At 38.3% G+C, this 27,595-nt stretch overlaps 1 protein-coding gene across 14 annotated transcripts in view; it reads right to left on the bottom strand.

Annotated features, from left to right (window-relative positions):
• The window catches only part of znf536 (zinc finger protein 536), a 374,641-nt gene that overhangs the window by 200,266 nt on the left and 146,780 nt on the right, over nucleotides 1-27,595 (bottom strand). For 2 of the 14 annotated variants that reach the window (XM_055208333.2, XM_055208372.2), the window contains exon 1: nucleotides 2,351-2,714. The exons of 10 other annotated variants lie outside the window; for them this stretch is intronic. The gene's annotated coding sequence lies outside the window, so the exon portion shown is untranslated. Of the gene's footprint in view, nucleotides 1-847; nucleotides 1,237-1,651; nucleotides 2,184-2,350; nucleotides 2,715-27,595 lie in introns of those variants that run through there. 2 more of the 14 variants (XM_055208354.2, XM_055208361.2) reach the window with 2 other exon arrangements.

The raw sequence follows: 27,595 nt of genomic DNA, 5'->3' as shown, positions 1-27,595 counted from the left end.
AAAAATGTAATAAATAAACTGCATTCTAGAATTACAGCATAATTAGATATTTTTAAAAGTGCAGATGAATTAATCAAACGTTTTTTTTTTTAATTATAACAATCAGATGGCATCTTAATTATGAACACACACACACACACACACACACACACACACACACACACACACAATGCATGACTATTTTCTATTACTTTCCTATTTTCCACATAATCTAAACATGCTTTTAATTAATGTATTTATTTTAATTTATAAAGGAGCCACATAAGTATATTTGTGGTAATGTTAATGCTGGCCCTTCAAATGTCTACGCAGAATTGTTTAGGATCCTGAGAAGAATGTGTGACTTGACACACATGACCATCACAATGTTATTTCAAATCAGAAAAAAAGCTGACAAAAATGTCTACACCCAGACACAATTACAGAAATAATATCAAACAATGACGGTATATCTGTGCTATTTGTTCTTTTGAACAAGGAACCTTAAGAAAAAAACAGTACATTTCAACAAACTAAAAGTGTGGCCACAGCTTAATGTGTGCATGTTTTATTTTTTAAATAAAGTCAAAGTTTTTGGTCATCTCATTTAAGAAAATCTGCACGAGACAGCAAACCAATCTTTGTCAGATTTAAGTACATTAAATATGTCAGTTCAAATATTTACGATAGCAATAAGAACGTAGTACGTGCAATGTATTTGCAATATACACCATCGAGGTCGTGCAATCTGTCATATCATTTTACTGACCCTGAAACCCTTAAAATGTCAAAAGCAGAATATTTGTAAACTTACAAAATTTGCGCCAAACAATGCGAGAGATTATTCCTATATACACTTAATGTTTACCTCAATTATTCCCTCACAGCCGCGCGCAATTTCTCTCCTCATCTCAAATTCTCACAACTTTCTTTTCCTCTCAAGTCATAATGCATCATTTCCCCAAGCGACAATGTTCGCAACAGTCGTTAAAATCTCCATTTCCAGGGGAGTTGTGCGCGTTTTCTGCAGATAAAAAGGTTTTTAAGTCTGATATGACATTTAGCCCTCAGTTGTTGAATGCCATCATAAGGCTTCTGTTCATAAGAGGTCGATCACAGCACAAAATGGCAGGTCTCACCGGCTCTTCCATCTCACAAGTTTTGACACATGGCATGCACCGGGTAACTTTGATCCTAATTCTCCAACCGATGTGCGTTCACTTCAGCTGAAATCCTAAACGCAAAGCCCTTGGGGCTGAAGTGAGAAAGTTTGAGGAGAGATTGGAAAAGAGGAAAGTTTCTAGCAGCTTCACGTCTCTGTTTGGCCAGCGGTAGCGAATATAAATCTGGTGCGCATCCCTGGAAAGCTTAACGATAATAATGCACGATACGTGTATATACTTTGTAAATAAAGTTCGGCTTTTAAGAGTTAAATTTAACAAAGCGATGTTTTTTCTTTGAAGTAAGTTCATGTAAGCAGCGTGCAATGGCTTCCACTGTCTATAAGAAGCTGTTTTATTACCCCGCGCGACGTTTTACACATTTAATGCTGTATCGCTGTAATCATATCATTCAAATGCCTATGCATATATGTTTTAATAAACCCGCATCACTTGTAAAACTGTCTTCTGACTTTTAAAACGCAAATCTGCGAACCCAATACTGATCTTACCTTTAAATTTATCCAGACGTCCTGCGCGTGGCTACGAGATGCGTCGAGAAAGATTGTCTTCATTGAATAACGAAGCATGTCCACATGATTGAGCCGATCATTTTCTTATACAGCTGAGGGGGTTAAAGTATATACACGCACATACACACGCGCCACGGACCTGTTATGATCGTCCTCTCCTGAATCATTTTCCCAACTGTTCCTCGCGCATCCCGAGTGATGAGAAAGCGCCTGTGATTTGCTCAGTTTATTCTCAATATAAACGCGTTGATTGATACCCATCGGCCAGCATCGCAAGACATTTCCTTTATCTTTCCGTCCGGACTCCCCCTATCTGGACGGTGAAATGCATTGTACCGTTAAAAAGGCACTCCATTGTCGTCCATTCACGGAGAGCGGAGAGACTCTTGCGGTATTTGATGGGACTAAAAGCTTGAACCCCCTGATAAAACAGCCTCAGTAAACGCAATATAATCTCTAATCGTCTATTTTTCCGATGTAAAGACGAACTGAACTCCATCCAATCATGTTATTGACCTTGACTTCCCTGTAAACACTTATTAAAATCTGTAGCCTATGTCCTCACTCACATTGTCAGCCCCGTTATTCAGACGCGGCGTAATTGGCTTTGATGCCTGTCGCCCTTTAAACAACACGACGAAAAAGCACAAAATGCAATTGAAAAATAAATGTTCTTACCTTTCGAGAACTATCTGAAGTCTTGTACGCTTGAGAAAAAGTCCAGGGAGATGAGCGGAGGGAGCGAGCATCAGTCAGTATAAGAGAGAAGTAATGAGTGATAAAATGACGCTCATCTGCACTGTAACCTTGTGGCGTATTTAATGTAAATAAGCCGGTTATGTTGCACACGATCGCGCGCGCACGCACACACACAAACAGATGGGACGCGCTTTTTCCACACACTTATATTCTAACGCGTCGCGCAGGAGCGCGTATTTAAAACAAATGCACTAAAAGCGCATCAGTTCGTAAATATGATGAGAAATTGGCACTCCGCGAGGCGCGTGGTCTAACCGACGACCTCACTCTTCATTACACACTGAGGGTCCAGACATCAAGGCACGAGCTCAGAGACGCGGGACAACATCCTCTGAAGAGGTACTTCGGCACAGACATGAAACTTTTTTGGGGCTGAACTTCAGCGGCAGGACAGTAGCGCTCAGACCGGTGAGGATGAGGTCTGATGGATTGAAAGGCAGAATAATGCAATTATACATTAAGTGTATCAAAACACTGATTTAATAAAGTCTTTGTTCTGGGATTATATAATGATTATAAGAATGCTTTGGTGTAATAGTAATAATGATACAAAAATATCCAAAGGAACTGGTTCGGGGGATTCAAGTGCATGTGACTTGGGGACGCGAGAGAGGCTGATCATGGAGAAAAAGACAGTGATGCGAGGATGCAGATGGATTGATTACTGACTAAATTGATCCTGATATAGATCCCAGAAAATCAGAAGAAGGAATTTAAAATAGTGAACCCATATAGTTAATTGTTCATACACAGCAGAAAACCTATATACTAAAAAAGACAAACAAATGAAAAATAAATATTAAAAATCAATAAAGCATTAAACTATAATAAATATATCCTATATGATAATTAGACATGTTTACTATAGTAAAAGGCTCATGTTGTCTCCAAGCAATTATATTTGTTATATTGCATTTATTCATTTGTTTATTTATGAATTAATATTTATTAGGCAAACTTTATTGCATGAGCTTTTTTATTTGCTATTTGTTTAATTTTACATCAGGACGGATCTGGACTTGCTTGACTGATTTTTTTCTAATTAGAAAAACTAAATCAATAAGTCTGATTATGAATGATTTCTGCATTGTGACCTGGTGACATCTGATGATATGCCATTTGCACACCAAGGAGAAAACACTTGCTTTTAACATGATCCAGGAACCTGTTTTATTTTGTGACACCCTTAAGACCTTTCCTCCTTTTAGTGCAACCCTGTTGCGTGTTTGCGATATTTAGTTTGTTCAAAGGAGCATTAATTGTTATTAAAATCCCGAGGCAAAGGCTTGCCTTCTCTTTATTTTCTTTCCAGACAAAACACACGTTTTAAAAGATAGCACATTCATTATTCACTATGAAAATCAGATTCCCATGCTGCCCCTTAAACGCTCAGGAATTCAGCCCGCATTTTCCAGTCTGATGTGTATGAAATTCCTTTTTGAACAAATTCCAAAATAAAAGTTGTGCTTCTAAAGAAATTAGCATAACCATCCCATCAATAATATCACTATCTCTATGGGAATGATAGCGAAAGCAGTAGGGGTGTTCCTTTACTCAATTCTTCATGGATTCTCTGTTTCTTTTGAACTTGTTATAGCAAGTCAAGTGATTCTTTATCGGTGACAGGCCTGACAATACACGACGAGGACGGGAAAGCAGGTCAAAAGGAAGTTGCCATATGGACTTAAACATTTACTTTTTAACAATATAGGGCAGAGATCTCCTACATACAGACATGTGTTTATAATTCTTTTTATTTATCGCTTATTTTAAGTGCTTGGGGTTAAATGAAGTTGAAAAATTTGTTGTGGATAAAGTAGGACAGCTGTATTCTTGTTAAAGTGAACCGCTCGTCTGCATCTCTAGTCTGTTTACTTTTTCGTGGCTTTTATGCAAACAAACAAATGTGGATACGTTCAGTTAGGCTGGTATCCGTTTTATGGATTTGGTGGAAAAGAAAGAGAATAAGGTAAAATTGTCACGTTGTCTGGGGTGTTTGGAAGGGCAGCATTTGAGATTGATCATTTTGTCTCCGCAAATATCAACTTGTAACAGGAATCAAAAGGTCGAAAGATCCTGACGGCTCGAATCATGTGACTTGTGAGCAACAGGTGCACGAGAGGAGGAGGGAGGCCATCTTAAAGCATCTTTTCATAGTTGTTTTTATTCCAATTTTCCTTTTATAACAATATATTTTATAATATATCTCTATTAATATACAGCATAAAAAGATTATCTAAATTATGCATTATTAAATTTAACTGTACTGTATTTCATTGCTGCTTTTGATTTGCATGCGTCTAGTTTCATATACTGTTCCTGCTGTAATGTTGAAACTTGTGCATCATTCCTTTTGCATTACTAAACTGGACTAGTTATTTTCGTGACATTGAAAAAGCTGTTGTGGGTAATATACTGCTCAGAGAGTAACCCACAGGGTTTGTTTATACTATTAGACCAAGACCACACACATCCAATGTAAATATTTCAAAACATCAAAGTACATGCAAACATTTCGCATTTTATTTCCACTGCACGCTCATAACAGTAACTAAAGTGTCAGAGTCGCAGTAAAAAATTGCTAAAGATTTAATCATTTATAGGAAAAGGTACTTATATGCTTATAGGAAACTATGCTTTGCATAGTAGCGCACACACACACACGTTACTGTACTGCAAGTAACCTAAAACAAATGTTTAATTAACTAAAAAAAGAAGATGCAGCTATTTAGCATATTATAAGCAGATAATAAACTTTTATAATTTTATAAAAATGTATTAAATTAAGACATTAATCTATTTATCAGATGACCAAGGAAGTGATGTACACATAGGGAGAGAGTGCTACTTTAAGACAGCAAAAAAAAACAGTAAAAGACTGCATAAGTATTTCATTCAGGGACAGTGTGAAGGTTTCTATCGTCATACAACCACACCAGAATGGTTTTCTCATATGGAAGAATGGCGAATGGGGCCACGTTACTTTTTAAATTGAGTTTCTCTAAGCATAATCTGTTCCAGGTCTTTGAAATGTTCTCAAAGTATCACGGCGACTGATTTAATGAGAAGGGAGTGAGTACAATTTCAAACAATCTGATTTTCTGAACCTTCTGTGACTCTAAACTTTTAAAATTGCACTTAAGAATTGCATCAATTACCCTTTAAAGTATGACATCCACTAACTAGGAGCCCTAGCATAACAAACACATGCTATGGTGTATTTACTTCATATCCTCTCATCAGGATCTGATACATTGGTCCCTTATGTGAGCCTCTCGTGAAGCTCTCCAAACTCCACGACTGTTCCCTGTCTCTTCACTGGGGGGTGGAATACATGTTTGGCAGATCTTAAAGTCTAACGATGATTTAGTGAAATATTACAGAGGCAAATATTTAGAGCGAAGTTCTAAGTTTTCAGTGTTTCGGTGTGATGAGACTACAGGGGAGGGAGTAGGTTTTCCATATTCTTCAGGCCACAGTTTAGATAATGCACTTGAATGCTGCTCCAAATCCCACCCACAGCTGATGAACTGAGAGAAGTGTATAATGTCTATGACTTATAACTGGACCAATGCTAATTTAAATCATCTGAATCAATGTCTAGCTTGGGAGAAAGAATCTAAATGAAAACATCTGACTCAAATTGATTACTAACAATGTTGAGCAAAGGGGATTTAATAATGATTACATGCTTAAATTATCCAGGCCATTTTGAGAATCCATCACTCTTATATGTCTTAGTAAAAGAAGGCACTGTGTTTGCACGTGTATCCCTGTGAGCAACAACACGAAAACAAACAAACAAACAAAATTAGCATTGGGAAAATACGGCTTGCTAATCAGCATCTAAGATAATGTTGCCTTTTCCTAATCTCAGTTTTGAGACTCACAAAAACAAATAATTGAACTTTGACACAAGGTTTAACTAAACAGCAAAAAAAATTAAACGGTGAACTTTTCCTGTATTAAAACGGTAGATTCCGTTTTAGACGGTTAACATAATGAGCAAAACCCTTTAGTACGTACTCCTCAAACTCACCCCAGTTCAATCGCAGTGTTGCCTCCTCCTTAAAGTCCATATTTCTGTGAAAGCGAGCCATCATATTTTACTATTACCTATCAATTGGTTTCTAATCATGGTAATGAGGCGTCTGCCGTTTGGTGACAGCGAACTAACGGCCTCCATGGGAGCAATAGGGAGCCTGGGTTATGCTGTGGGCCGTTAACTACCTACAGGCGCTTGCTAATGGCTCCAAATGACCTCCTCAGTGGCTATTAGCACATAATTAGAACCTTGCAGACCATCAATGACTTCCACCGGACATGCGTACCTCTTCGGTGTTCTCCTTGCTCCCCCACTTACTGTTTAATGGTCAAATTATGGTGAGGTGCTGGGATACAACCACAACTGCTGCATTAAGTTGCATGCTCGCAATGCAGAATCGCAGTTAAAGGCCGTGCACTACGACCACCGAGATATCGCATGGTTCTTGTGGCTTGATGTTTACACACTAAAACCTTGGTTGCAGCCACTAATTCTTGGGTCAGCTATTTTGACATGCTTTGACTGCAGCTGTAATTCACGTGTGTGCCCATGCGCAGACAATATAATTCATTGCGAACCTGCTAACAGCCAGCATTTAATTCCCAACCGAATAAACAAGCGTAACAGTATTCTAGTCTTTCCTTTAGTACAGTATAAATATCTAAGTGTAAAAAATATCATAAATAAACCAACTCAGAGAGAGAAAAATCAATGTAAATATCCAATATGCCACCTGCTATCTTTCTCCGACATCAGTGCCCTATCTGTCCCGGCCTCTTTTACTATTTCGTTCTATTGTTGTGGATCACGCCGAGCGTAAAGTGCAAGGCACGGCCACACCGCACAAGTGGTCCAGTCACACCAACCTCTGTGTACACTTAGCAATGCTCTCCAGTTACCCAGAACAAAGGCCTGCTTTGGTGGGTTAATGTCAGCTCAGGATCTGTGGAGAACAATAGCACAGACAGAATAAAAAGAGGAATGCACTGTTTTATAAAGAAAACACGGCGCGGCACATCTATGTGGTGGCAACTTCTAAAATTATCAGCAAGTTATCTCTTCGCACCTCAGCAGTTATGTATGTCATCTGTGAAAACCGCAGACTTTGTGACAAAAGTATGAAACCACTAATAGGAGAGGGGAATCTTTCTAGGTCATCAACCAGCCTTGGACAATGGCATCTAAAGATCATGACAGGGTGACAAAACAAAGTGCTCCAATGAATGTGTTATTATAATGCAAGTTTACGTTTTTTTTTTAATTATAGATTATTAATATGTTTATAGTTCTATGTAAAAAAAGTTTTAATGATCATCCATATTAATTCAGTTTCTTTAGTAACCCTTTAACTGGCACAAATCCATTTTGAGTGGAGGGGTGAAAATGTGATGAACACCTTCAAATACATATATTTTTTTGGTCTAGAAGTCTAATCTTGGTCTTGTTTCAAAGAAAAAACTTTAGGGTTTTTCACAGACGTGTCTGGAGGTAAAAGCATGAAATAAAGGGTGTTATAGATGTTTAATAAATAAAAATAATGCAATAACATATTCATTTTATAAACAAATAGTTGTGATTCAAATTTTGAGTCAAATCACAAAAAAACAAGGTTTGTCACACTTTTAGTGGTTTTACCAACAACTGCCACTAGGTGTCAATGTTTTGCTGCACACTCTTGTCACAAATTAATAAATTACTGTCATTGCATTATTATTAATCAGGGTTCCCACACCTTAGTTAACTTTAAATTCAAGGACCTTTCAAGGACTTTTCAGGTGCAATACCCTCAAATTCAAGGACTAAATGTGGGGACACATTTCAAGTAAAAGCAAGGTTACATTGTGTTACCTTTAATGATACATTGTTACAATTTCCTTTCAAAGGGAACTCGCGCTGCGTCACTGCGGTGACACTTTGGGGTATATCAAATTCAACTGATGGTCAAGCTTAACGACAAAGACAGGGTGACGCGGGAGCCAGGAAGTATATTGCTATCTGAAATATTGCCAAAGACGGTGTTACAGGGATGCAGAAAGTATGTCAAAACAGACGCAGCGCCTCGTTCCCTTCTTAGAGAATAACAGTTACATACGTAACCCGAGACGTTTTCATTTCAAACACAACTATGTAAAAAAAGCATTTTGGTATGAATCAACATTCGCATACAGAAGATACAGCATTTAAAGTGAACAGTTTAGCACGTGTGCTTAAAAAGTCTAGAATTTTTATGATATTATCCTACACTATACAGGGAATAATATGGATTTTTTTCCAGAAAACTTCTTGTATGAAATAGGTTTAACCACTTTCAATGACCTGTATCTATGTATGTATATTTTAAAAAACTTCCCAGGGCCTTGAAACCCCCCCCCCCAGATTCACAAACTTCCAAGGATTTCAAGGACCCGTGGGAACCCTGATTAATGTTTTGAAATATGAAAAATATATTCTTAGAAGTTTCCAATGATACATAGTTTGTCAACATTTTAAAAGATTTATAATAGGATATAGTGTTATGAATAAATTATAATTAATATGTATTCCTATGGGGGGAGGTCATGTAACAAAAAACTGTTACTACATTATTTCGATCATCAGATGATCTTGAAATATTAAAACTACATTCTGACAGTAATATATAGTTGTCAAGATTGTTTAGGTTTAAAACAGGGTATACGTGCTAAACAAATTGGGTCCGTATGACATTTTAAAAACTGATTCTCACTACGTCAAATTTTTCCCAAAGTGGTGATGCAATATAAAAACTACACTCTTAATGCTTTCCATTGATACATAGTTTGTCAAGATTGTTTAGGTTTAGAATAGGGTATTAGTGTTATAAAGATATAATAACAAAGTGGGCCCACCTGTGGACCCATGGCATTTTAGAAAATTGCTCTTACTATGTCATTCTTTTACCAAAATGGTGATGATAAATGAAAACTATGCTCTTAGAGCTTTCAAACGATATATAGTTTGTTATGATTGGATAAGAATTCACATGCTAAACACTGAAGTAAACGTAGGCGTCAGTGACATTTTGCAGGATATAAATGATTTGAGGCACACTCTTTTCATAAATTAATCGATTACTCTCCCTTCATAATGTATTTTATAAAATAAATACTTGAGACCTGTACCTTTACAATCATTTTTTTCTGATCTTCGTATTTTTTTCTGATCTGTAGTTTTGTGTACAACATGCAAATGTATGTATTTTAATCATGAGACTAGGAAAAATAATATATGGTCATCATCAAACAACAAATTTAATTGTGTCCTATACTGTCAAGGGGGTCTCTGTCAGTGGGGCAGTACCCTTTTAAAAAGTACACCTTTGCACCTAAAGAGGTCATGACCTCTGAGGTTAGTACCTCAAAAGCAGAAAGTGGTACAAAAGAGTGCATATTAGAACCTTAAAGGTATATATTGGTATCAAATGTATACACATCTGTACATAAATCATACATATTAGGACCTTTTGAAAGGGTAGTGCCCCGGTGACAGCTTGGGCCCATTTTAACCATTTTGTTCTGACAGTAATGGTAGTATACATGAGGTATAGAGCCATCTACCTTATGCTAAGCAGTTTCAAAAGTGTCTTACACAGTGTCAAGAATGTGAGTCTGGGCAGCATGCAGGGTCAGTCTTGCGCTTTCTAGAGGCCAGAGACAGTACTGCATGAACTTGGGATATTTGTGGCTGGTGAAACCCAGCAGACAGCCATAAGCAGAGGTCACACACTCTGTGGTCACAATCACTTTATGCATTCGGAGTCTTCTAACCCACAGACACCATTTCTGATGTGTTTTTATAACAGAGATTACGGAAAATGTGTCCGTGATCATTTGATTTTTGGTTCATTCACACTGACATAGTTTGCTGTCACACACATACCGTAAAGATCCCGTAAAGACACATGACGCATTTAAAGTCCTGCACTTGGTCTGAAGTTTGCTAATTATCCGTGATTTCTCTCTAGAGAAACCACACGCATGCATTTTTGTTTATGACGAGATCATAAGGAGTGCATGATGCGCTGTTCTGTCATGCTGGTGATGTCATGAGTTTAAATTATTGCTATATGTTACCACCACCCTCCTCCCTGAGTCTTTCTCTCTCTCTCTCTCTCTCTCTCTCTCTCTCTCTCTCTCTCTCTCTCTCTCTCTCGCTCTCTCTCTCTCTCTCTCTCTCGCTCGCTTGCTCGCTCGCTCAGAAACTCTTAGCAAAAGCATTCCCTGAATTAATTTGTTTTCATTTGCAGTATGTCAACTGAAAATATGTAGTTGTTCTCTGTGGCAGTAGAAAAGAATCTCTCTCGCTGGAGTCTGTTTCTGCTTCTTAATCATTAAATCTGTATGTATGTTTTTTACAGTGCAATGGCAGTAAATACATAAACAGCCTGCTGCAGCTCTTTCCTAGATGCATCTGTGGTGGATCCCTCTTCGCAGTGTGCCATTCCGCAACATTCCCCTAATGTTTGTCCTGTGTTGTCAGAATGTCGCCAGCCACTGCTGCTACAATGTCAGGCCAATCCACTGCCAAAGAGCAGGGACGGCGACCGCGGCGGGTCCCAATTATCCGCGGGACAACGGTGTTGTCCAAAAATAACCTCTTCCCTCTATTTCTGGATTGCCCGCCTCTGTCTGTGTGCTGTCGGCTGTCCACCTCAATGGCCCATCTGGCAGAAGGACAAACTAAATCTTGGTTGTTCTTCAGTCAAGAACCTTTTCTAAACACTGGAAAATGGCTTCACACTGTCATCGGTTTCTTAACAGTGAGCAAAACCCTGGACGTAGTTAATCAGGAAAAGAGCACGCCTCCAAAACACCATTCTTCTGTAACAGCATTAGCACAGAAGTAAGATTTACAGATCACTTAATGTTCCTGAGTCCTCTGCATAAAAGTATATACAAAGGTTAATATTGTAATAATATCTTCCTGGAGGGCATTGCAATCATTATCTCTCCAGAGATATCAATTAGAAGCACTTTACAGCAGGTAATGACAGAGATTCAAGTCCAAAATGACATTATTATTATTATCACCATCTATATTCCAGTACTGCCTATACAAGGCAAAAGAGGCAACGGAAGTTCAGCAAAAATGTAGATATGGTGCACATCAATCTTAGTTTCATGTAGTCAAGCTCAGAGACTATAACAAGCTTTGGATATGACCCTCCGTGCCCCTGGCATTTCTGTTTGTGTGCAACAGATGTCCACGCCTTTATTTTGTATTTATCTGTCTATTTTTTTCTATACAGTGGAAAGCAAAACAGATACACTGATAGACACACATCACAAGTAAGAGACACAGAAGATGACAGAGGCAGTTATGAATCAAAAGCTTTTGCTCCTGGTCGGCTAATATTTACTTGTCACCGAACACAGATTTACACCATTGCTTTCTCTGTTTGTCTAGAAAGTAAAAGAAGGAGCTGGAACATTGGAAAAGTTACAGACTGACCTTTGGGCTTAGCTACTAACATTAATAAGGAGGATTTGTTATGTTATTGACCCTCTTATCAACAGCATGAATAATTCACAGCCGGGCCAGCACTTGTCCAAAAGCAGATGAGAAAACTGCACCCATGCCTGTGACTGTTGATTTAGCAGTTTCATATTTAATAAGGGACTAGAACGCTGGGAGGCGCCTTTTTTTAGAGAGATTTAATTGGGCAACGGTGACATCCATCACATGGTTGTCATGACCATGACCTTTCGTTTGGGGCTATTCATAATAAGAGAGTTATGAGCTTGTTCCTCGTATTTCTACCGACTCACCCCTCCGTTTGTGTAATAGATGCTGCAGCATTTGTAAACCTTTTCTTACAGGAGTTGGTTAAAGCTAGTATATGCGCTGCCCAACCGGGATTTATTGCTTTCTGTCAGGCTGGTTAGGAAAGATGTAAAAGGCTGCACGTATTTGGAGAAGGATGACTTAACATGAATGGATGCACTGTAGTAGTGTTTTATATCTTTAGGTTTGAAGCAAGAGGCCTTGACACTTTACTGATTTACCGAGAGCAATCCTAGACACAAATAAGTATCTACAGCCTAAGGGCTGTTGGATATTTGAAAAATGCATTTACCATATCATTTTCAAATCCCAGTTTTAGCGAACGAGCTCTCTAGATCTGAAAAAATGCTTGGCGGAGAGAGAGGGAGCGCTGGGAAGATGGAAATTGAGATGAACAGAGCAGAGTGGTTTGACATCGAAATGGAAACGCTGTGTTTAAGCCGCAAACACTTTTAAGTCTCTCTCTATCCGGCGTCTTTAACTCAGAGGAGCCGTGTAGCGACGAGAGAGAATCGAGCTTTACACGCAGGTTAATTTCATCAACCCCGTGGGCTCTGGGGAAAGAGCCGGAGCCTCGGGGAGCTCCCAACACAAGCCGCAGATCCCTTGAAGAAAGTTGTGAGACAGAAGGTGAGAGAGAGAGAGGAAGGGTGAGACAGAGAGTGAGAGATCAAATACAGGTGAACTTGCTCCCTTAGGAGCACCAGATGGCCTGCACTACCCCCTGCGTTTGTGCACTTAACTGCTTCACCGTGTCACCAGAACAATGGTCATTCACAAGCAAGCTCTCTTACACAACTCCTCCTTTATACATAAACATAAAGCCGTCGTACATTATTAAAGCGGGCCAGGAGCACATAATCTTTTCAGACTGGGACAAACTTACCATCATTGATATCTATGTATTTATTACAGCAATAGAGCAATATGAGGGTGAGGCGCTGAGAGATATCAGCTTACCCGAGGCTGAGAGGGAAATTTAAGATAAAGGATATTTAATATCCAGTTCACATCGCCACGGCTAAGCTTTTAATAGCACAAGGGGTTTCCATGCAGGTAATGCCTTTGTCTTTGTCTAAACACACTTCCACGGACTTTAAATGTAGTTGTGCAAAGCGTGCAGGTCACTGATAAATGTGCCGTAATGGCTCGACGTGGGAGATTGCCCATTTGTCCTGTCAGGTTATTAATGCACCTGGGCACTTCCTCCAGAGGTGTTATCTACCACTAAAAAAAAACAAAAATGAGGTGATATATAATTAATTCACTATCTCTCTCGCTTTTGCCTTTCCTTTACGGTGTTCTTACATTTTGTCACAATGCATTAGAATCAAACGACGTGCGCTACGGCTGGCAATAATCACAGAGACAAATATGCATGTATATTATTGAGAGTAACATTAGGCTGGTGACTTGCATTCCAGGGCACATTACTGTTGCTTATTTTGTGTCTAAATGATAATGAGCACTGGAATGATAACCTATATCATTTAGAGTGAAATATGAATTTAAAACACTGCCTGCCATTTAGAGAGGAGAAATGTGCGGAGATCATTCAGGTGTCTTCTGCATTCATTTGAAAATAGTTGGAAACGGGGGAGAACGTTTGAGTTTTCTTCAAGTGGTAAAAGACTATTGTTGTCCTAATTATGAGGAGGCTGATGCATTATTTAACAATCCAACATACATCGGCGGGGCTGGATATGAGTAAAATAATTTATGACAAGATCTCTTTTTTCCTCCTCACTTTAAATCAAACTTCAATAAATGTGCCACCCCCATCCATTTTACATGAGGCCTTGGCGAAAACAAGTAGCATGCAGAAGTCTGTTATTCATAAAGTCTTCCGACAGCATAGGGTCTAAAACAAAATCACACTTGAGAACAAGGAGGTGCGGGGCGTTAGCTCACCTTGGGCTATGCAGAAAGAAAGACAGGAGAGAGGAAGAATGCGAGGAAGAAGCATCAAAAGAGACGCTCCTCCAAAGCAATTGTTGTAAGAAGTCCATTGTCAGTAACTTGTAAAGGGCAAAAAAGCAAATATGACCTAGAGAGGAAAGAGATATTAGCTATAGTATTTAAAACAGAATTGTACACTCACCTAAAGGATTATTAGAAACACCATACTAATACTGTGTTTGACCCTCTTTCGCCTTCAGAACTGCCTTAATTCTACGTGGCATTGATTCAACAAGGTGCTGAAAGCATTCTTTAGAAATGTTGGCCCATATTGATAGGATAGCATCTTGCAGTTGATGGAGATTTGTGGGATGCACATCCAGGGCATGAAGCTCCCGTTCCACCACATCCCAAAGATGCTCTATTGGATTGAAATCTGTGGGGGCCATTTAAGTACAGTGAAGTCATTGTCATGTTCAAGAAACCAATTTGAAATGATTCGAGCTTTGTGACATTGTGCATTATCCTGCTGAAAGTAGCCAGAGGATGGGTACATGGTGGTCATAAAGGGATGGACATGGTCAGAAACAATGCTCAGGTAAGCCGTGGCATTTAAATGATGCCCAGTTGGCACTAAGGGGCCTAAAGTGTGCCAAGAAAACATCCCCCACACCATTACACCACCACCACCAGCCTGCACAGTGGTAACAAGGTATGATGGATCCATGTTCTCATTCTGTTTACGCCAAATTCTGACTCTAACTTCTGAATGTCTCAACAGAAATCGAGACTCATCAGACCAGGCAACATTTTTCCAGTCTTCAACTGTCCAATTTTGGTGAGCTTGTGCAAATTGTAGCCCCTTTTTCCTATTGTTCGTGGATATGAGTGGTACCTGGTTGGGTCTTCTGCTGTTGTAGCCCATCCACCTCAAGGTTGTGCGTGTTGTGGCTTCACAAATGCTTTGCTGCATACCTCGGTTGTAACGAGTTGTTATTTCAGTCAAAGTTGCTCTTCTATCAGCTTGAATCAGTCGGACCATTCTCCTCTGACCTCTAGCATCAACAAGGCATTTTCACCACAGGACTGCCGCATACTGGATGTTTTTCCCTTTTCACAACATTCTTTGTAAACCCTAGAAATGGTTGTGCGTGAAAATCCCAGTAACTGAGCAGATAAATACTCAGACCAGCCCATCTGGCACCAACAAACATGCCACGCTCAAAATCTCTTAAATCACCTTTCTTTCACATTCTGACATTAAGTTTGTAGTTCAGGAGATTGTCTTGAACAGGACCACACCCCTAAATGCATTGAAGCAACTGCCCTGTGATTGGTTGATTGGATAATTGCATTGATGAGAAATTGAACAGGTGTTCCTAATAATCCTTTAGGTGAGTGTATAATGCATTTGCTAAAAACTTCTACTTTTGTTATGTTTTGTTCTACATTTGTTCAGGTGGTTCAGTTGCTTTACACTCTCAGACTAAAGGTTCGAAAGCTGTCACTGGGACTATACCCTTTAAAAAGGTCCTATATATACCATTTAGGTACAGATACGTACCAATATGCACATTTGATGTACTATTTGTAGATATATTGACAAATTGTAGTAAGGTAGGTATGGTAGATACAGTAGATAGATGCATGCATTACCAGCTGAGCTCCAGGAAGATTGAAGTGTACAGCTGAAGTGATGCTGACCTCTGTTTAGCTCCTGCACTCATGACAATGGCATCAGGACAAACTTTAATGAACGATAACGTAATGGGCGGACCTGTGGCTATCCATCATCAAGTGTGCTGAGAGAAACACTGCCGCTAAAAAGCAGTAGCTGAACAGACGCTGCAGACGAGGAGAGAAGCCATAACCAAATTTATATCATATTACACATTGAAATGTGACCCCATAATGACATCACTGAAATTCAATCAAACCCTTGATTCGGTATTACTTAAGTTGAACTAGTGTCCTTCCTCATGTAAAATTAGTAAATTGAATATGGTTGTTGTTTATGTTACAGCAGGCCCAGGACGCAGTTTGATTTAGAGCGTTTTGGTTTTCAAAAAGCCTAATTTTCAGGAGCACATCTGAGGAGCAAATATAGCATGGGAAGTTGGCAGAATTATTTTATTGATCGCGGTTTGCGTAATTGCTATCTATCTGTATTTGTCTACTCAAGCACGAGGGTCATGGATTACGTTTCAATGCAACCAGTGAACACAGCTAAAAGCCATTGAGAGCAGTGAGGGGTGCGGCAGGAGAGGGTTGTTTTTGAAGTTGTTGTGTTGTTGACACTATGAGGGCTCCCTAACTGCTGGTATTGAGAGTGACTGACACATTCATAATTCTACCATTATGTACTTGACTGATCTGCTCCAATGCCGATATCAAAAACAACAGACTCAACGGTCCTGGTGCATCCAGACGCTTAGACGTTGCTCAATACCTAGACTATTTTTTGATTGATGGGGAGAGACAAAAGGACAACGCTATTTACAGGGTTGTTCATGATACGTCAACCAACCTGCCTGAGCAGACCATGTATTTTTATTGTCATTCTTGCTACTTTATTAAACACAATGAGAGACAGGACTGAAGCAGAATAAAATGTCAGTCAGTTGTGGTTAAAGATGCATTATCTTATGGGGTAAAGGGTGGGATTTCTGGAAAATTCTAAGCGCCCATACACAAGGGATGGGGTGGTCACAATTCCGGTAGGACTGATTAAGGACACAAATTTTGAAATGATTCAAATAAGAGAACTTTTGATTTTAAAAAAATATATATTGTAATACCCTGGTTTTTAAAGGATTAGTCAATTTTCTTTAAAAAAAAATCCAGATAATTTACTCACCACCATGTCATCCAAATTGTTGATGTCTTTCTTTGTTCAGTTGAGAAGAAATTATGTTTTTTGAGAAAAAAAAATCCAGGATTTTTCTCATTTTAATGGACTGTAATGGACACCAACACGTAACAGTTATAATGCAGTTTAAAATTGCAGTTTCAACGGAGCTTCAAAGGACTCTAAACAATCCCAAACGAGGCATAATGGTCTTATCTAGCGAAACGATTGTCATTTTTTTACAAAAAAGCACTTTTAAACCACAGCTTCTCTTCTTCCTCCGGCTGTGTGACGAGCCAGCGTGACCTCACGTAATTGCGTAATGACGTCAAAAGGTTATGTGTTACATATATAAAACAAACATTTTAAACAATAAACTGACACAAAGACATTAATTAGTATTATTCGACACACAACAACGTCGGAACGGTCTTCTTTCTCTACACTTGTTAACACTGGGTTGTAGTTTCGATACGTCATCTGTGACCTCTTGACGTGATGACGTATTACGTGAGGTCGCACTGGCGTGTCACAGGACTGGAGAAAGACGAGAAGTTGTGGTTTAAAAGTGCATATTTTTTTACAAAAATGACAATTGTTTCGCTAGATAAGACCCTTATGCCTAGTTTGAGATCGATTAGAGTCCTTTAAAACTGCAATTTTAAACTGCATTAAAACTGTTAAGTATTGGGGTCCATTAAAATGAGAAAAATCCAGGAATGTTTTCCTCAAAAAACATAATTTCATCTCAACTGAACAAAGAAAGACATCAACATTTTGGATGACATGGAGGTGAGTAAATTATTGGATTATTTTTTTAAGAAAATTGACTAATCCTTTAAAATGACTTGATTCAAAGTAGGGCTGTCACTTTTTATCCGATATTCGAATATGCATTCGAACATGACGTGAAATATCCGTATTTGAACTATAAATAAACCATCCGTTTTTTTAAATGCCATGTGTAGCGCATTTTTTACAGTAACACCTCGTAATAGGAAGGAGGCTGAGTGTGAGACCGAAGACGGCAACTGTGCGCAAGAGAAGGAATCAAATTGGACCAACATGAACCTAAAGTGCATAGATAGAATTATAGTTTGTATATAAAATGACATATTATTATTGTTTATAGTGTTAAATATTATAGCAGAATAAAAAGCTTGTGTTAATACGTTCGCATTATGAAATTAGCATGTATGAAGATAATTTAATAATTTGTACAACGCAATGTAAACTTTATATTAAACAACAACAGCATTTGTCTTGTAAACGGATTTGAAATGATCATGTGCTGACTATCACACAACAGAATCAAGTGAGATCTCTGCTTAACTCAGCGGAAAGTTTTATTTCATCTCAAATATCAAATGGTTGTGCTCTCTGTCATTAACGGTCAAGCAAACAGCATGCGCAGGGTTAATGTACTTGTCAATGACGGCTCACAAACGCGCGGGATAGACAATGTATGTGTGCTTGTTGTCAATGAGATTACTTCTCACAAACACGCTAAAGCAAGTGATGTGAACTTGTCAATGACGGGCATTAAATCTGCAGAATTCCCCTGACTTTTCCGCCGAAATCTGCGGGCGCAAATGTGGAAATGTGACGCCCCCTATGCCCCTACCATGTTTGATAACGATGAGTTAATTTACAAGCTGAGTGCAAGCGGGAGGAATTATAAAAATGTCGGTCTTGTCTACATCAACAGGTCCAGGAAGTAAACTGTTGCCTATAATCCTTGTGTTTGTTGTGGTCCAAGAAAAGAGATTTACATTGGAAACAATAATTTGTGTCATCATTTACTTTGGGGTATGTACCTTTTGCATATCCTTAGCATGTACTAATACACACTTACACACCAAAGGAAAAGTAAAAACGTGAATCGGACAATGGATGTTCTTTAAGATAAATGGTCCATAGTAATACACAGTCAGTCCTCTTCAATCTCAAGGTCAAAGACAATATGTCAAACACATATGCTCATACTTGGAATACAAGAGGTAGTTTACTTAATTCCCTTTACTGCAAACTTTCATTGTACTAAAGATTTTGAAAACATTGAGTCTAAAAAGAAAACTGACTCTAAAAGAGTAAAACTGAGTAAAGAGAAAAATATGCAAAGAACATTGGAGCCTGTTGAATCAGACAGCAACAAATGAATATTCTTCACCTGTCTGCTGATGTTGACTCCTCTTGTTTAGATTTCACAGTGGGGGGAGAAAAAAAGAAACCGCATATTTACTTTTAATTGAAAGGAAATTAAAGAGGCATCCACATCCGCAAATGACAATGGAGTATCTCGGGGCTTGGGAACGATGATAGCTTTTGTTTAGGATGGATTTCATAAGGAACCCCTCCCCCACTGATAATAATAAAGAAAAAAGAAGTCTTGGACATTTCTCCAAATACAATTACCTCTGCATCACCTGATTCAATCAAATGAATTTGCATTCTGTTTGCATCCGATGTTCCGTGGCCCAGTAAACAAGACAGGGGGAATAAATCTGATGTGTTTTTATGGTTCTGCCTGCCCCCCCATTCGCTACACTTTATTTGGAATATTTGAATTCTCATGAATCTGTAAATGCACCATGCGTGGGTGAAATTAAAAAGCCTTTTTGGTTTTTTAGATTGAGTAAGGAGCGTCCTCTTGTGATGACGAGAGATAGATATTATGTTATGCATTAAGAAACTTGATGTTAGTGACTGCCAGGGAACAGACACAGTATGTTGCCTGAATTAAAGATGGAGATCGATACAGGAGTTAATACTGACCTTTGCATTGACTTCACTGTAGAGAGTGAAGCTATGGTAATACTGATAAAGGAATAATTTAACTTTTTTACTTATAATATAACTTATAATTATCCATTGATCATTTACAAATGATTCAAAATGCTGCAGCTCGGTTTCTGATGGGCAGCGTAATTTTCACCATATCATCCATATTTTTTCTTTCTTGAACTGGTTGCACATTAAAATGAGAATTGACTTTTTAAACATTTAATTTTTTTGTTTTTAAATCAGTAAATGGCTTAGTTCTCAGATATCCGTCTGACTTGCTAGTCCTCATAACCCATCAGTATCACTTAGGTCAAGAGATCTTGCTTTGCTTAGTGCTTGCAGGTCCAAGCTTTTGCAGCATCAGGACCTAAACTTTGGAATAGCCAACCATCTTCCATCAGAATGGTAACATATTTTCCTCTTTTTAAATTTAAACTTAAACATTATTTACTTACAATTGTTTTTAGTACTTAATCTATTTTATGTTTGTACTTTTGTATTTCTGGTTGCCTAATGTTTTAATTTGGATTATACTGTCATGTACACATTCTGTCGGTCAGGCTGAAAAAGACCAAAAAAGTACAATAAAATAAATTGATGGCGAAAGAGCAATTAGAAGATTATCAGATAATACGAGTCTGTCAATATAGTATAAAAATAACAATAACTCATTAGAGATGCACCGATGTATCAACCCAGGATGTATGAGCTGTCAATATTTATCGGCCATTTTTTTTTATTTTTATCTTTTTAAAACCATCAGCATATTGGCTGCAGTATGAAAAAGGCAGATCAACCAATAGTTATATTGATTACCAATATATATATATTAATTAATTAGCTGCATGAAATAATTGTATTCTATTTGTTGCATAACAATTTCCCCCAAAATAATAATGTGAATCATGTGAATAATATCAATACGGGAATTAGCCAATAGTTGTTTGTTAAAATCGTATTACTGTACAGAAAAAAATGGCTGTATTTTTCTTTTATTGCTTTATATAAACAAATAACAATTTTAGGTGAACTGTCTCTTTAAATCTAAATGGACTGATAATGGGAGATCCTTAATGAACCATTAATACCAAGAAACATTTGCGTAACATATGCATTATAACACATTTAACTAAGTATAATGTACTGTAGACACGCAACACCACAAATACAAATACGCACACTCAGCCACCTCACTGCTAGAGATACACAGGAAGGAGAAGTCCATTGTTCTGTCAAATAAAAAGCCCTAATCTATTTGTCTTTCTCTCCTCCCACCACCTACTCTCTGAGACCAGGCTCATCTTCACATGTCTTCATACCCATATGAACACACAGAGGTGGGGGTCAGCTCGGTTAAAGACTCCCTTTACCTCACCAACATCATAAAGAACACGGGCCCGTCTAAATGTGTACATTTACTGATCTCTGTGCTCCACAGGGAGAGATTAAAGTGAAGAATATTGTAAAGATAATGAAGGGAGAGAAGATGTGAATATGCAAATGTCTCCTTCTGACATATGAATGTTAGAAATTCTTCAACACTTAGCCTAACAGTACTTAATGTAAAACAATGAGAAGTGGCCTTTAGCCAGTATTTCATGGTTGTTCGGGCTGGTTTGTGCTGGTAAATGGTAGCTTGGTAATGGAACTGCATAGCTATGCTGTTTAAACGTGAAGGTGGCTGACCAAGGAAGTCTTGCTGGTTTAGCTAGCTAAGTAGCTTGGTTCTGACACCAGCATTTAGTGGTGTGAACCAGCATTTAAAACATATGCTGTTTTTAGCTGGGTAGTGCTACCTCATGGCAAAATTCCAAAAAAAGGTAGCAAAACAAATAAACAGACAACCTGTCAGACTTAAACACATGTGTGACTCTTAACAGACCATATGTTGATAGATGCAGTCGCATGTATATAACATAGACTCGGGGTCTCTAACGAGGTGCCCGCCAAAGCACATTCTATTAATAGTCTCAATTGTAATATTTATTTATTACATATTTTTTATATTAGCTTGGCTTGGTTTACGTATGTTAACATTTTAAACATTACTAAACATGTCAACAAGTAAAATAAAAAAAGTTTTGAGTAGACTATATCAAAAAGTAGCCCTCCAGATTGTTTTATCCATTGTGGTAGCCCTTGCCCACAAAAAGGTTGGAGAGCCCTGCCATAGACTGTATAAAATATGGACATGGTGTCCGTGACGTCAACCGTTGGTTTGTGATGAGCATATTTGAAGCCTAAAGTTGGTGGAGCATGTCATCGTAATCTTGAATTACGGGCATTGCGTCACTCGCGGATTACCAAAAATGGGCAAAGAGGCGGTATGTGGGTGGAGCTGAGCTGCCTGGTTGATAAAACCACGTCCACCTATCTCGACTGTAGTGGTAGCAGCAGTGATTCACCTGTCTCTCAAGTGACCACACCCTTAATTATGCAGAAATTTCAGCCTTAATATAACGTCGCTGCCCGATGAAACTCAGGTATGTCCAAAACAGTTACTTTTCAGGAAGTGAAAAAAAACACAGTATTTCAAAAGCAGTTGAATGTAGCATTGTCATACTTGGTACGGCATCTTTACATGTAACCATATTGCCAGTGTAATGATATAATACACATTTGACCAAAATTGAGTTTAAATGGACATACATGCATATTTTACAGTAACGGTGGTCGATACGCGTTCTTCCGATCATTAATTAGAATGGCCAAGTCGCGTTTTATGTTGACAGATGAATACGCTCAGTTTATTAAATAGCCTACGTCTTAGTTTATTAAATACGCTTAGTTTATTTAATATTAATTATAAATTTATTAAATGTCTCTTGCAAACTATGAAGGGACAATGAATCAATACACTGACATGATTATGCTAGACAGATAATTTGTTTGCACAGTCCTACCGTAATTAAGTCACTCCTAGACGTACGTCTGGCGTCGGGGGGAAACGTTTACATCGATGAAGGAAAGTCATTGTCTCACCAGGCTATGTTTATTCGGCTATCCAGTGCTGAGCTTCGATGAAACTTCACGAGACCGGCGAGATGCTTCCACAGGGTGGGAGATACGCGGCGTGATTGACAGCTTTGACACCAAATGGATGTGATTTTACAACTTTTCATTGGCCATTTAAATACGTGAAGCATACTGTATACGGAAATGAACCTGGACATTCAATCCGTCGAAAAATCTAAAAATCAGCAAAATTAACATACGTGGTTTTCATCGGACATCAACGATAATTTTAACAGATGAGTTAAAAAAATCAATCTGTTTACAGTTATGAAGAGCAAAATTAGCTATATAGACCAAAAACACTTTTTGTTCCAGGCTGTAAACATTTATTTCTGCTGTAAAGTTGGACATTTTACATTGGATAAACTATGGGATTGACTCCCTTTGGAGCCAGTCTCTAGCGGCAAGTAAATAAATTGCAGTCACTTCCATGTTGGCTTCATGGGAGAAAATGGAAAGTTGTCCCTTGGTATAAACTGTATACCACCTAATGTCTATATGTTGTCCGACAACATACTCATACTTCCCATCTATTTTTGAACAGGGTCTACTACTGACCCTTACTTTCTTTTTACTACTTTACTAAAAATCTTGTGTTTTCCATTCAGCCTTTTTCTCCATTCTTGGATGTTTTCATAAGTACTGAAGCATAATCGTACAGACCGCAAAGGTTTGATGTAGCTACAATATGTTCATTGTATGGGGAGGTAAATACCAGAGTTTTGATTGAGGGTAGAAAAAGAAAGGTTGGGGTTGGTTTGGGTTTCTTTAATGGCAGGCCAACTACTGCGTGTTGAAATAATAATTACGAAGACTATTTATTTTTAATTGATATGCCCTTTCTTACCATGAAAAGAACAATTATCCCGAAAACTGCACGCCTCTCTCATGCACAGTATGCCATTGAAATAAAAAGGTCCTGTGCAAAAATGAGCAGGAACAGTCATATTTCTGCCAAAAACCTTTTTCTGTGTCAACTTTTATATCAAAGAACAATAATTTTGACATTAAAACCACTCAACTCACTAGTCTAATATCATTTTTTGATGATTTGCTGGATTGATAGGGTATTAAAAGCAATGATACAAGATAAGCGCCAGTAAAGAAGGAAAAGATTTCATGTTAAGTGCATATTACATTCATGGGGTGCTGCATAATTTGATGTGAGAATATTTCTTATGGATTTTATGATAAATCCAGAGAACTATTTTACATTTCTGAAGTTTAGCTTTTCATATAAATATGGGGCGTAATTACTCCTAAATGGAGATCCAAAAATGACCACAGGGGTTTTTACAAGTGTCACTGCTCTCTTTTTTCTGATCTTTGGTCTACTGTAGCAGTAGGCTTGTTTTAGTCTATGCTACTGAATGTTTCTAGGTCTCCAACAATTTTTGTCAGTAGTTCCTCTTATATATTTAATTAGGTCAGCGAAAAATGAGAAATTGTGTCAAATTGTGACTCAAAGATTGACAAATCCTTAACACATTTCCCGCTTGAATAAATTATACATAAATGAAAAGATAAATAAATGCAACATACACATACTATATTCTGTTAACTATGGCGGAATAAAAATAGGCATCTTCTCTACATTTTTACCCCTTCATGTCTCAGTGTCTTACTTATTTAGAGACACATTTATTTATTTATTTAAGTTGAAATAGGAAAGCTTGCGCAGTTGAACATAAAAGCAATCAGTCGCTGTGACTTAACAAGAATGTGCCCCTATTAAATAAACTCTAAACCCATCAATGAAAACCAGCTCAGTACATCAGCAATTTTCTGAGGCGTTTGAATGAGAGACAAGGCCTGTATATATTTCTTTCTTTTTTTTAGATTAAGGGATGTATCATAGTTCATATACAATAATTAAAATTACATTCAACTAGACAAATCGAGTCTGTATTTTGTGTACGGGGGGTGGGATTGGATAGTTACGAGGTTGAATGCGGGCCGATCCCCTGTTTTCTTGCCTCCTGGAGATGCAAATGTCAGTTTTGAGCAGTTTGTGGGCTCCCCGCTAAGTGCTTGGCCCATATCAAACCAAACTGCTTCCATCTTCTGGACTTCTGGCATTCCACACCCATGTGTCGGCCATCAACGTGTCACATGACAACTCATTCTTAAGAACCAATTCCATAACTGCAGATCAAGAAAAACAACTCACTTTCATTTTGCTAGCTCGCTTAACGTTCAAATACTTTCGGTCTTAACAAATAACATGCATCAAATGAGCGTAGGTACTTTATATCAAACGGAAGCATGTGGCTAAGCAGGAAGCAACAACAGCAGTACACTACTTTGGCACAAGATGACAGGCACGTTTAAAAAAATAAACATGGCTTTGAGACGACATTAACTTTGTCTATGCTACTTAAAAATATCCTGTTTCATTGCGGTCCAGAAACATTCCCTAAGTGGCTACAGATGAATAGCGCAGGACAGAAAGATGTGCAGTACTTTAACTTTACTCTTGAAGGTTATTACTACTATTAGAATGTAAATGGCCTTTGTGGATTTACTGTGTGTGTTGTGCCAGCCCTAGCTAAAGAAAAGTCCATGTGGAATAAATCCCTTTCAAACGGGACACGCCAGACTCGGACGTTACTTTGCAAAGGCTCGGAACAGTGGGGTGATTCCGTTCAAAGTTCGGATTCAAAACAGCCCCTTTCCTTTTGAAACTAGAGACCAACTACAATAATCAGGCTTGACTCAAAGTATTTATTAGATGGAGGGGAGGTAAGATTACATCGAGTGCATCCCTGTTCAATTCAGAGGAAAAACACTGGAGGTGACACGGAAAGAGGTATAGAGAAGGCTAAAATAAGTGCGATGTGAAAAAAAAATAGGGAAGAGGGGGTAAAAAGTTGAAAGAGAAACAAGACCAGTTTATAGCGAAGGAGAAGAAATTTGATAAAAAGAGAAACTGGAAGAAAAAAAATGAGAGATGGTTGAAATGGGGTAGGGTGGGTGGGAGCTTTGTATACAACAACTCATTATCCCACAATCAAACCACTTCTTTTCTCTTACAGTTGCTCTTCCTCTGTCTTTTTTGTTTACGCTTTCTTTTTCTCCTTTTCCGTAACTTATTTATGAGGAGTTAGAGAGAATCTGCAGAGCTTTGCATTTCACTCTCAGTTTATGTCTAATTTAGTAAACATCTTCGTACAAGTCAGGCCTGTCAACATCCCCTCCCCTCACCTCTGATTTAGATTGTGGCTTTATGTTGTAGGGGGTGAATAAAATAAGAGATGTGTTGATCTAGTTAGCTTATGTCTCAAGTATAGATCTTATTTTAGGCTGTAAGAGATATAAAGTCGCTAACCGCATCACTGCATTGTGGTGGTGGTTCAGCTGTCATGCCACATTTTCTTCATTCCTCATTACCTGCTAATGTGGACAGGGGCCAAAACCACTAACCAGCCCTCTACCCACCTTCAGCTACTCTCTCTTTCTTTCTTTCTTTCTCTCTATCTCTGCCCCTTGCTGATGGGCTAAATGGTCTGGCTGCTAACAAAAGGAGAAAGAGATGAAATATATTTTGACTGTTTCATGGAAAAACAATCTGACACAAAGTAATATTCATCTCCAATGAATCCAATATTCTTTTTGGAATGATATTAGACGGTATCTATTCTATCTTCCATTGTGTTCCCATCTGCCCTTTTCAGGATCTAAATTATGTGCATTAGTACGTAAATGGGCTAATGCCTGTCTGTATTTAGCAGGCTACATGCCGTGAATATATTCTCTGCTTCAAGAAGTAATTGGTAATTACAGTGGTCATTTAGGCAATCACTGTCTCTCCTAGATTCATGTCATTCTTAAAAATAACTAGCTCTTAACCTTTGACAGAATTCTACAGAAACTGTTCATCATCGCCCCCGCTTTGATTAATTTTGTGCATACACTTTCTCTCTCTTTCACGGCTGTGACTGCACACATACACACACACACACACAGAGAGAGAGAACTGTATCAATAATTGTGATGTTTTAGCATTTGTTAACAGTGACAGTTTGCTTCTCTCATCAAAACAGGAAAGAGATGGGGTGGGGTGGGGGCACTTAAATGTAAGGTACTGTACTCTTCTAAAACGATTAGTTCCATTTATAAACAATTAGACAACAGGACACACAGGCCATTTAGCCTTATCATCTCTTCCTAATCTCTCTCTCACTCTCTTTCGTTCTCCCTGCTCTGCCACGAACAAATTCGGCACTTTAACTGTGATAATCTTTTGTCTGCATGCCGCCGTATTTCACTTTCTTTGTTTATACAGTCTTATTCACACATTATTCATTTCCACGCATAATGAAACGCCACATAGAAGAACTTTCAGTCTGCGGATACTGACTTTGAAAAATAACAAGGTCGACAGCTTTAGCTCCAAAACATTTCCCTCCGTGGCTCTTAAGATCTCCATTATGTTGTCTAAGGCACTAAAGGATCTTCTCCTGTGTCTTCTCCATAGCAAATGTGATGGATCAGTTTTAGTTTTTTCGCAAAACCTGACAAGTAGCGAGAAAGCCTTTTAATATCATGTCAAAACCGAGCCACTGTTGCTAAACCGGGAACCGTTTCGAATTTTAAACCTTGCCTTCTTAACTGGAAATCAAACGTTTTTTTATGATGTTTTCATTACTATTCCTGTTTAAAAGACAGAAGTCAATATTGTGGTGCGACACACGCAGGGCTTTATGGCTTCATGGATTATGGTGTAAAAAGTGTGGCTGGATAAAGAATGAAACATTTCTGAAAAATCAAA

This window comes from Misgurnus anguillicaudatus, chromosome 21, assembly GCF_027580225.2.
Source record: "Misgurnus anguillicaudatus chromosome 21, ASM2758022v2, whole genome shotgun sequence".
Taxonomy (NCBI): domain Eukaryota; kingdom Metazoa; phylum Chordata; class Actinopteri; order Cypriniformes; family Cobitidae; genus Misgurnus; species Misgurnus anguillicaudatus.
The sequence above is the reverse complement of the archived record's forward strand: the minus strand, read 5'-3'. Positions and strand labels throughout refer to the sequence as shown.